This window comes from Camelina sativa, chromosome 16 (assembly GCF_030686135.1).
Source record: "Camelina sativa cultivar CO46 ecotype springtype chromosome 16, ASM3068613v1".
NCBI lineage: Eukaryota > Viridiplantae > Streptophyta > Magnoliopsida > Brassicales > Brassicaceae > Camelina > Camelina sativa.
In genome coordinates this window covers 5,629,077-5,641,078 of record NC_141895.1, presented here as the reverse complement: position 1 = coordinate 5,641,078, position 12,002 = coordinate 5,629,077, and the positions used below count along the sequence as shown (strand labels likewise).

Sequence of the window (12,002 nt, the reverse complement as noted above, 5' to 3'; positions counted from 1 at the left end):
TACACTGTCCATGTGGATTACAATTAGTTTGGAGTATTTTAGACAATTGTTGCGACTTTCCATACGTCCTAATTTTGAAGCTATTGTACATGGATTCAACATTCTAAAAACAGTTTCCTTTTAACTTGTTGGGTTGAACATTATCTGGTATCCACATAGATTCATATGAATTAAGTTTACATGGTTGCGTCCACGTGGTTTATGTATGGATGAAGGCCATTACAGTTAGTTTTTAGGGCTACGTGGGAGTGATATCATAGTCTGTTCTATATAAACATAGTTTGTATTTGTTAGAAAATAGCTGAAAATGGTTCCGACGTCCAAAATCGTCTGTCACAACTGCTGTCATGGTAAATGTGGACATGGTCGAATACTACCTAAAAGACATTTCACTCGTCCTCACAGTGCTCGGACACATATGAGTGACCACGAACCAACGGAAGAACCTATCGTTCTCTTGAATCCTGAGGTTTGTTTTCTTGTTTTTAGACTTTTATTTAAGGGACACTCATACGTGTAGGAATCCAGATCCTTTATTTAATATAAATGGAAGATCTCATATTTTTACTTGTTCTCGCTCTTACATATCCCAACACGTAGAGATCTACACTTCCCAGCACCAATCCTGGCTAAAATTGTGAGCTTGGTAGCTCAGGATGACATCAAACATTTGAGGAACTGGCTTGTCGCAGGGCGTGCAGGTAGAATATCAGTTCACTCGTTGGAAACACTATCATCGGTTAGGCTGGATCGCCATTCCAAATTCGTTAAGTGGTCAAGACCTGATTCTGTGTACTATGATTTTTTTGGGATGTGTTTATATGCTAAAAATCCTTATGCTTTGTATGTGAAAAGTTTATTCTTAGCTTTTCAATGCTGTGATTTGAAAGAGGCAATTGCAGTGGTGAGTACTATTAAACAGGTGTACCCAGTTGTTGAGTTGTTGTGGATAATGTTGAAGAGCTGCGAAGGGACTTTGGATATGGATTTTTACTGGAACTACAAGAAGAAGTCTCGACTTGGTGATGTTGATATGCTGGCTGACTCTCTAATGTACCACATCCACACAATACAGCCAAAGCGATGGGGGACTTTTTCTAATACTTGGCACTTTGTAGATGTGCCAATGTGTGGTGTTGACCATGCGGAGCTGCAAGAATTCAGTGGAGAGAGGTGTATCGAGTGTATCTTCTACTTCATATCTAGAGATATAATACTTTTGTCTTAGGATTGTAAGCAATATTGCTTTAAATTGTTGTCTGTATCTTCCATTCAAATCCTCTGAAATTATTGTCCTGTAAGATGTGCTATTTATAATATCCACAATCTACAACTGGGTTGAATCCTAATTTGAGCATTCAAAAATTTAAAATTAGATATCAATCCACACATTTCTACAGGATATCTAAACACACCTATCCACAATGTATCTCTACCCACCGGTACTCTGCCCTAGTTTGAAACGTAAAAGATGTAGAAAATAGTAGTTCTAGCTAGTGCTATACAAAGGTTTGTATCTACCAAAAAGAGAACATTCAGGTATATCCCTTTTCAGATATCCACATGTCCTAGTACACAAACGCTTTACAATTGGAACATCGTTGCGAATCAAATAATGAAACTTTGTTGCAATTTTTTATTCCACGTATTTAGATATCCACATGTTCTTGTCCTCGTACTTAAAATGAGTGTGGATTGATATCTTTGGCAAAGGTTTGTATCCACATGTTCTTGTCCCCGTAAGTCTGTATTCTCTCTTTATATTCAAACCATAAACTTTTCACATACAAAACAACATAACTACAGACCATGAGAATTGTATCTGGATATTGTAAATAACTAGGTAAAAAGTTATACCATATACATATGCTTAAATGATAAAAAAGTAGGAATTTATTGCATAGTTTTGATAAATAATAAATCCATACATGAGGTATCAACTGATGAAAAATAAAAATAAAAATCCATAATGTGGTATAAAACGGGAAATCCTACTCTTTGTTGAAACGAACACCAACTTTAGACCAATCAATAGGAGCAGGAATCCCACAGTGCTTAGCGTCCTCCGCCGCAACTTCTCTTATCGCCTCTAACCTTTTGTGCTCTGCCTCGAAGTCCACAAATTGTTGTCCCAAAATTTGATTTGGTTGGGAGAGTTGAGTGTCGATTAATTCGACTTGATGCAGGAGGGCGGTAGACTCTTCCTTCTTCTTCATATGTTCTTTAATCATATGAAGAATTCCTTTGAAGCGATCAGATGTCTCCGCCTTAGCCGCGACTTTCGTCTGACAAAAGGGTTCGCTCACGGCCTCTAATGCTTCCTCCTCCCACTCGAAGTCAGCATCCCCTTCTGGTCGTTCCCTGGAACTCTCCCCGGCCATGGTAATTGGGCGTGGTGCTTCGTCTTCCCACTCTGACATGCGTTTGTGACGTTTTCTGGAACTCTCTCCCGCCATAGCTCAATTCTCCAAATGAAAACAATTACAACAAATTATAGGTACAATTATCGACGAAGTAGATGGAATTGAGTGAAAGGAGATAGAGAGGTTATTTATAGGTGCAATTATCGAAGAGAAGGGAACGTTTCAATGAATTTAGAGAGAGCCAAACGACACAAAGAATTAAAAGAAATTGGAATGATACCTATGAAATCGAAACAATACAATTCAATGAATTTGGAGATATTGAAATGATGCAATGAATTTCGAGAGATCAAGAAGATACCTCTCACGTTTATGTACACATAATGTCAACTATATGGATACTGATATTCTAGTTGTTTTCACAAGCTGATAACTACTACTACTATCCACGAAATTGTCATCCACCCAACTACGACCATGTCGATATATTGTGTTTATCTTAAATAACCATACATCCTTACGTTTTGTTCAATCGCTCAATAATCTAAACTTTCTATTACTCTGAAATGTGTTCACACATGGATACACTATACACTAATATGTTCGGGAATGTGCCTATACGTTCGGAAATTACTTATCCATATGTTATTACCCACACGGACATGATTTTGTGTGCAAGTAAGTATTGTGGCTTGAAAGACTTTCCCTAATATTATTTGACACGTATAAGAGATAGAAAACATTAGTTGTGGCTTGGTGTGCTGTAAATACATATGTTCCTAACCAATAAATAATGAACATGTGGATATCAAGATTTTTCGATATTGCATATCTTTTTGTAAGTTTGATATCAAATATAGTTGGTATCGATATCCATATGGATTACATTTTGTGGATAGAACTCACAATTTTACTTTCAGTTCAACTACCCTAATATAATATTACTTTAAGTTCAACATCAAATAATAACAAACCAACCACGTGGATACTAACATTTCAAATCGATTACATTTCAATAGAGTTCAATAAACAAAACCGTTCATCTCGACTACATTTCAGTAGCGTTGTTTCCAATAGTCGTTAACTATTAAACAAACAAAAAAATAACCATATTCACAACAACAAGCGGTAGTGGATACGTAGTTAATTTGTAGGAAGCAATGTAAGCAATAGTGCTGTCTTTTTGTAAGTTTGAAATCAAATATGGATGGTTAGATGAGGATAAGTTCAAATTAAGTTACAAACTTGATTCAGAAATACACCCTGATTACCATAACTTAGGATAAATACTTTATATCTTTTGCTAGTAAAAATAGATACACTCCATGCATCTCTCCCTGTTGTATTCACCAAGAGCGTCGTGTTGCCACATTCACTCTGGGAAATCTTCAAAACGCCAAGTCTTCTCGTATGTCCTTTTTCTTTGAGGTCCGATGATGTAGATCTGGTACATCAACGAGTCAGCCATTTTCTCTGCTTGAGCAAACCCGTACATCTTCCTAAAGTTCCAGTAGAGATCCTTATCTAGAGTGCCAGCGCAGATACTCAACATTATCCACAATAGTTCAGCCACAGAGTCCCGACCAATTTGATTGCCTCTTCCAACTGAAGGCATTGAAACGATAGGAACAAGCTTCTCACATACAACGCATATGGATTCTTCTCGTTCAGGCACCTTCCAAAGAAATCATAGTAGATATGCGGAGGCCTTGACCATTTCACAAACTCGGGATCACGGTTCAACCTGACCAACGAAAGTGTCTCCGGAGACAAAGCAGCTTCCCTGCCCGCGCGACCAGCGTCTATCCAGTTTTTCAGCTCCATCGGACCATCTTGAGATACCAAACTCACTATTTTGGCAAGTATAGGGGCTGGGATGTGCAGATCTCTTTGCTGAGGTGCCTTTAAATGTATCCACAAGTATTACCCACCGCAAAATTTTAAAATATACCATATTGATTCGCAGATCTGGAACTATACATGTAAGAAAACTAACCTCTAAATTAAGATGCTCAATAGCATCGCGGATTGGCTCCTCTTCTGCTTCACGGTCACTCCTTCTTGTCAAAACACCCATAGGCCGAGTGTAATGTCTGGTCCTTCTCAAACGTGTACAAGCATCGACGATGTTGTATGTGGGAACCATGTTTCCCCTTGGGTTGTGCTTTGTTTCCTAAACCTTAGGTGCTCCTTATGAAGCTAACTTCTGTCTATTAACCATACAGAAATAAACTTCCCTACTCAGCTAATCCTCAACAAACCATCCACGTGGTCACTTAGTGGTAGAAAATATTATACTGATCGGTATCCACGTGTTCAAGTATATTTATTATACTAGTTTATTGGATATTTGTATATACAACACAAATGTCCACACAAAAACAAGCAGTAGTGGATACCTAGTTAATTTGTAAGTGGCAATGTGGATAGAACTCACAATTTGTGGATGACGAGTACGTGGATACAACATAGTTGGTATTGATATCCATATGGATTACATTTTGTGGATAGAACTCACAATTTTCCTTTTAGTTCAACTACCCTAATATGATATTACTTTCAGTTCAACATCAAATAATAACAAACTAACATTTCAACTCGATTACATTTCAATAGAGTTCAACAAACAAAACCGTTCATCAAGACTACATTTCAATAGCGTTGTTTCCAATAGTCTTTAACTATTAAACCAACAAAAAATAACCATATCCACAAAAACAAGCAGTAGTGGATACCTAGTTAATTTGTAAGTGGCAATGTAAGCAATAGTGTTCCCAATTACATCCACAAAAACCAGCAAATCAGGACACACCCTAGTTGAATACTATCTGCTCCTAAACCGGTTACCTTCACGCCAAGAAACCCAAAATAAGTGTTCTCCGACTGTCTACAGTCATCATTATGGCAACGAGTTCGAACAACTTGATCGATTGTGTCCCGTCCTTTTGCACCTACCACAACGATTCACTTTAGTTTTCACGACCCCATTTTTCTGCAAACAACATAACACATCAGAATTAAACGGTTACGATCAATCTGTGTACCCTACCACGAAACATAACAAATGTATACACACATTGTGTCCACTTACATGAAACTCTCCAACAGAAGGAATCCTACTCTCTTTTGGACAGCCAGCTGGTCGTCGAGCCTTAGGAGGGTATAAAACACGGTTCTTGATTTCAACAGGAATAACAGCGTCACTCACTTCATGATTAATTATCCCTTCGTAAGTCCCTCTCCATGTTTCTGTCTTGTAACAGTCACCGACCAAAGTCCCATAAGGGATGCCTTGCGTATCAGCCGCTAACAATGCATGCCCGCATGGTAATTTCAGCCTATCGTACTGCTTACAAGAACACTGCTTCATATCAAGCAAAACATGGTGCTTTCCGTTAAGCAAACCCACCACTTCATGACTCAAACTAGATATACTGCCAACTTTGCTACCACAAACACCAACCACGTTCTTCTGCATCTGTTTATCAACCTCCGGCGTAGTCAACCCTCTATGCTTCCCAGCTATCTTCCGTCTCGCACTAAACCACCTACTTAACATCGCACGAATGTACTTCAATAGTTCAACAATATGACAGCCTCTCCCCTTTCCTAACACATTGTTCAGAGACTCTGCAATGTTGGAGGTCATCATATTGTAACGGTTCCCTTGGAAATAAGCCCTACTCCAATGAGCTGCTCCAATTTTATCCAGATACGCGGCACAGTTGGCGTTTTTGGCCTTGATTTGTCTATAAATATCTTGGTAACCAGTTACCTTATAGGCAAACGCTGCATTCGTCACAAGTTTTGCAAGTTCTTCACTATGAAACTTCGCATTAACATTCCTGGTAGATGTACTATACAAGATCCATGATGTGACAAAGGGAACACCCTCTTATTGGCTACGTATATTGAGCTGCACCTATCTGAAATTATGGTCAAGCTCTTAATATCCGCAATGATTCGTTCTAATTTCTCAGAAAACCACGTCCAAGCGTCGTCGTTCTCACTGTCCACAACAGAAAAAGCAAGCGGAAAAACCTGGAAATTAGCATCTTGTCCACTTGCTGTCAAAAGAACTCCATTATACTTCCCATTCAGATGAGTCCCATCCACAACAATCACACACCTAAGCTTCATAAAACCTTCTATGGAAGCACCAAAAGCCAAAAACATATACAGAAACCTTTCTCTGCCATCTTCAACCACTTCAGTTTTAATATCGGTTACAGTACCAGGATTTGCTTCTTTTAGAACATGGAGATAACAAGGAAGATCCTCGTAAGATTCATCATCAGAACCAAATATTCCCTCCAGAGCCTTCCCCTTCGCCCTCCAACATTTGCTGTACGACGCATCCACCCTCAATTCTTCTAATACCATCGGCTGGAGATCCAAAGGAGCCGGTCCTTTAGTAGGATCACTGTACTTCGCTTTGTACACGACTGCAATCACCCTAGAGGTCGCTTTCTTTAAGTACTTGTTCCTCGTCTCTATTGGGCATGTGTGTTCTAGATTAGCTTTTCTGATCACATAGTAGCCTGATTCCTTCATTTCACAAGCTCGTACCCTCCAGTCACACCTATCCCCATAACAACTAACTACAAATGACTCTTTCTTGGTCGTCGTCTGCGTAAAGTGAAACATGTTCTTGATGGCGTATATAGCTAAAGCTATCTGGCAATCCTCTTTGTTTGCAAACACCTTACCCTTATAGATACCTTTCCCATCATCCTCAAAATCCAGATCCAGTATTTCTTCCCTAACATACTCTGTGTCGTCAAACAAAGGAGGAATATCAAACTCCTCATCATCTATATCTTCTAGCTTGCGACCGTCCACTGCAGGACCAGGGACCTGTCCACGATCGTTTGACCACGTGGTTATATCAACATGGTCACCATCAACATTTCCGACCTGTTCCAACCCACCACTTGTCCTCACTTTACTCTCCTCTTTTAAAGGAACAGCTCTCTTAACTAGCACAATGTGATCAAAACAGGAGTTTGTGTTACACATAACCTCCACCACGTTCACCCGACCAAACTGGTCACCAATGAAGTTCCCCAAAATTCTTTATCATAGCTTCTTGGGGTCACAACTACATCTGTTACTACATAATCTTCTTCCTCCTCTACATCTTCAAAACTATCTTCCATTCCGACACATTCTTGCAAACAACCTAATTATGTACTTGTCAAGCCACAGCCAATTCCAACTTGTTCACCATTAGTGCCCTTCATCTTCCCCTCAATTTCTGCCAACTCAGCCATGTATTCTTCATCCTCCTAGGTTGTCTCAAAAACCAATGTCTTCGAACCGGCTGTTGATGCTTCTCCTAAAAACCCTTCTTCACTACCGCTATTACTAAGTGCACCAGAAGACCTCGAACTACGTTTTTTGCGACTTTCCTCTCTCCAATAGGAATCCTCAGCATTGTCGTTCATTCCTCTCTTCTTAACCTCCTCAAATGTTACAAACAAATTCAACCCACGGTTCTGCCTAAGCATCTCAATATAATACTCAAGACCTAAATTCGTTGTCACAACCGGAGGCGTCCTCAACCCCGTCGTCAATTCCACATACGTTGGGATGCGATAACTCAGATTTGCCTTCTTCTCCACCAAACCGAATTCCCCAACAACCGAAACTTCTAACTCTCCTAACGTAGTGGTGGCAGACAATGGAACAACACGCGACAAAAGTTTATTGTCAACTGTGAATACCCAAACACCGTCCTCAGAACACCTCCAGAAACCGGATATTACCACACAGCAACGAAGATCTTCACCCTGCATTAAAAATCATAGCTTAATTTCACAGCCATCCACGAACGACATTCAAAGTTGAATTTATACGAACCTATCCCCAAAACCTTATAAACCCTACCTCCGCAACCATGTCTCGTTCACGGGGACAAAAACCCTACCTTCAACTAATGTTTCTTATCCACAAACAATCTTCCATCTTCCAATCTAATAAGCAGCAAACAATCCAATGGTGAAGAATAAAGCAACATAAAGTAAAGTAAGGTTTTACTTACCACTTACCTTCTATTTTTATGAGAACAAAAATGTAAAAGGGACATGGACACGTAAACATTAAACTTGACAAAGTATAAAGAGTTTTCAAAGTGGGTCTTCTTGAAAGAATTCAACACCAAGTGGCACTATTTTCCCTAAAAAAAAGTTTGGGTTTTTAATCTTTTTATTTTTTTAATATCCGAAGCTTTTCGAGAGAAGCGAAACATAACAACAAAGACAAAAAGACTCTGTCCTTGTTACTGTTTCTGTGGATTCTCTTGAACCGGTTTTGTTCTAACAGAAATTGTGCTAAACCGTTTTTTTTAATTTTCGGATCTCAAAACCGATTTCTCGGAAAGTTTAGAGCTTAATTTTTTTACAAATATTGGGCCTTGGAGAGAACATATGGGCTAGCTTTTGTCATATAATAAAAAAACAGGTTATAAATTGATTATGACTGTGAAGAGATGTAAACTTGAACAACACGTTTCCTAATCAAATCACTTATGTATGTGATGTATGTCAATGTCATGGAAGCAAAATAGTGATTTTTTCTATAATTGTTTTTATTTCTTCACTTTTGGGTTCATCATATAAATTTATTTTAATTTCAATGATTAAAAATAGAAATTATAATATTTGATATTTTTCACGAATATTTAACATTAATCAATGTTGGTACCATTGTTCACTTCGGGATTTGGGTCGTGGCCCACATCCAACAAAAAACATGGGCCGAAGCCGCAACCAAGACCGGCTCATTAAGCATCACCAAGAGAGGTGAAGTGAGGAGAATGGCGAAACAAGTCACCCTGGAGCTCCGGAGGCGGTCAAAGATTCCTCTAATCAATTGTATTAAATAACACAAGATGTGCAAGATTAAGATAGACAGCATTAATTGTAATTGAGTGGTATAAGTACGAGAGGGGAAGTGATTGTAATCAGAGGTGGAAAAACTTTCATTTGGCAATAATATTCTACTTCTATTTAGCAATAGCTATTTACCTTGTCATTCAGTTCGGAACTAGAATGGTGGTAAGCACCCCCACTCGGAAAACACTTCGGAGATAGAAGTTCAACCTCAGTTTTCACAATCAACTAAATAGATTTTTCAATTTAAAAGTTCTTAAATTTACGACAAAAAGTTTTGGAAATAAAATTAAAATTTTGTTTAACTTTCTCTTTTACCATTTAATCGCATAATTTTAGTTATTATAATTAATCGGATAATTATAGACTGAAATATTAAAATTTTGTTCAACTTTCTCTTTCACCATTTTATATAAACTTTTCTCTTTCACCAATTCTTTCTCATGACCTAAATTATCTCTTCTTAAAACAAGATTCACTCGGGCACTTCCGAGGTCATCTCCTTTGTTAACACTTTCACCAAAATGATATATTTTACATTATTAAGAAATTAAAGCATTTGTAGACTTTTAATACATAAGCATTATATATATTAGGTTTTCAAATATGCTAATTCACATAAACAAGATACATACTGGTAAAGTCTATCGATACTTGTGAAAGAAACTAGGGGTGGGCAAAAAAACCAAAATCCGAAAAACCGAACCGAACCAAACCAAAATAAATGGTTTGGTTTGGTTATGATTAAATCTAAAAATCCGTTTGGTTTTTATTTTATATTAACCAATTGGTTTAGGTATGGTCTGTTTAAAAACCGTAAAACCGAACGGTTTTTCTGGTTTTTTATAAAAAAATTTAGAATAATTAGATATAACTACTAATTAGTTTCTCAAGCTTATAAATTTATATTGTATAATAATATCAATAATTTTTTTCTTTATTGGGCTTTAATTATTGATCTCCTACTAATCTGTCGAATTACAAAACCTTAACCTAAGTCTCTATTCCCTAACCTATATATATTCATAATTACTTTTATGCTTATTTTTAGTTATGTATCAACTATTTATTTTTTTAAAGCATGAAATAACCGTTTAAAACCGGAACCAAACAGAAACCGAACCAAACTGTGATACATATGGTTTTAATATGGTTTCATTTTTGATGAAACCGAAAAAACCATAAACCAAAAAAACCGAACCGTAACCAAACCGAATTACATATGGTTTCTTAAACCAAAAAAAACTGTAAACCAAAAAAAACAAACCGAAACCAAACCGAAAAACCGAACGCTTACCCCTAAAAAAACTTAGATCAGTTAGACTTAGACATTAGATTGACATAAATGTAGGGAAAAAAATCAAAACGATACACTTTGAATTAAGAAAAGGGAAAATATATATATTTTTCATTCTCAAATTAAATTAAGTACATCAATTGTAATAATCTTAACAGGATAAATAAATAATAATAAAAAAATAAAAGAGGACTCATTTTATTATTCATTTGATGAAAGATGAAGTAGTCAGCTACTAATCTTAAAACAAAAAGATTATACCAAAAAAAAATCTTTTAAAAAAATCAGAAATACAGAAAAAAAAAACTATGATTTTTTTTGTTTATATCAATTTAGTAAAGAAAAAGGAAAATCAAATAAGATTACAAATAGATTAGCAGGGATTTCACATATATGATGTTAGTTTTAAACGATTTTCTAGTTTAGTATTGAAGTTTTATATTTTTTTTACATCTATTTAGTATTAAATTATATGAATTACATTTTTCGTGTTTCTAAAAATTTAACCCTTGGTACATATTAGATTTTATAAATTTAGTATTCCAATTCCTCATCTAGAGGTGTCAAAAGAGATTAACATTTACATTCAACTCATCCCCATCATTTCCACTTGGATTAATGTCAATCTTAAAGGATCAATTGATATGAATTAGTTTTAGCAATAGTTAGTACTAATGTATAGTTACAAAATTCTTAAGCAAGAATTTTAGAAGTACTCTTTTTCCAATATTACTATTCAAAAATGTCGACTCTCTAATATTTTATTAAAAATGCTACTAAAAATATAATATTTATCCAAATATGTGTATATCTTAAAAAACACAACCTATCTTTATATGTGCTTATTTTTATCTATAATTTATAAATACCTTTTAACAATCTTTTAAAAATATTTTTAAAAACATTTTAAAACTTATTAAACTTTATAAATATTTGGATTGAGTATCTGAATAGTAGTTACTATTCAAAAGTATTTTATAAAACTATAAATTTTCAGATTTCATAATGAATATTTTCAAAATAGATAAATAGAATTGATATTTTAGAAAAGGAATGCACCAAAATATATATTTCTTAAAAATTCTCAATTATTAAAGGAAAGAAGCAAATGCTATTTGTAATTTTCAACATAAATTTACGAATATTTTTGTTCAAAGGAATATACATTCTCCAACATACCGCTTAATCTTATGATGTATATTATTGCTACTATACTATCAGTTGTGCCAATCAAACTCTATATAACCCTCGTCAACAAAATGTCGTGCATTGTTTTTAAAGAATTGTGGCTACATTTTGGGATCATACGTTTTGACACAAATAACAACTGAAGATATATATGATAGAATTAGAAACATATATACATAACTTGTCTCTGATAAACAATATATAGGAACTTGGGATCAAGCAAAAACTTCATATGGTAATCATGGTACCGTACATCATCGT

At 35.9% G+C, this 12,002-nt stretch overlaps 1 pseudogene; it reads right to left on the bottom strand.

Annotated features, from left to right (window-relative positions):
- Window positions 1-5,262: 5,262 nt before the first annotated feature.
- Window positions 5,263-7,636, bottom strand: LOC147925159 (uncharacterized; annotated as a pseudogene).
- Window positions 7,637-12,002: the final 4,366 nt, after the last annotated feature.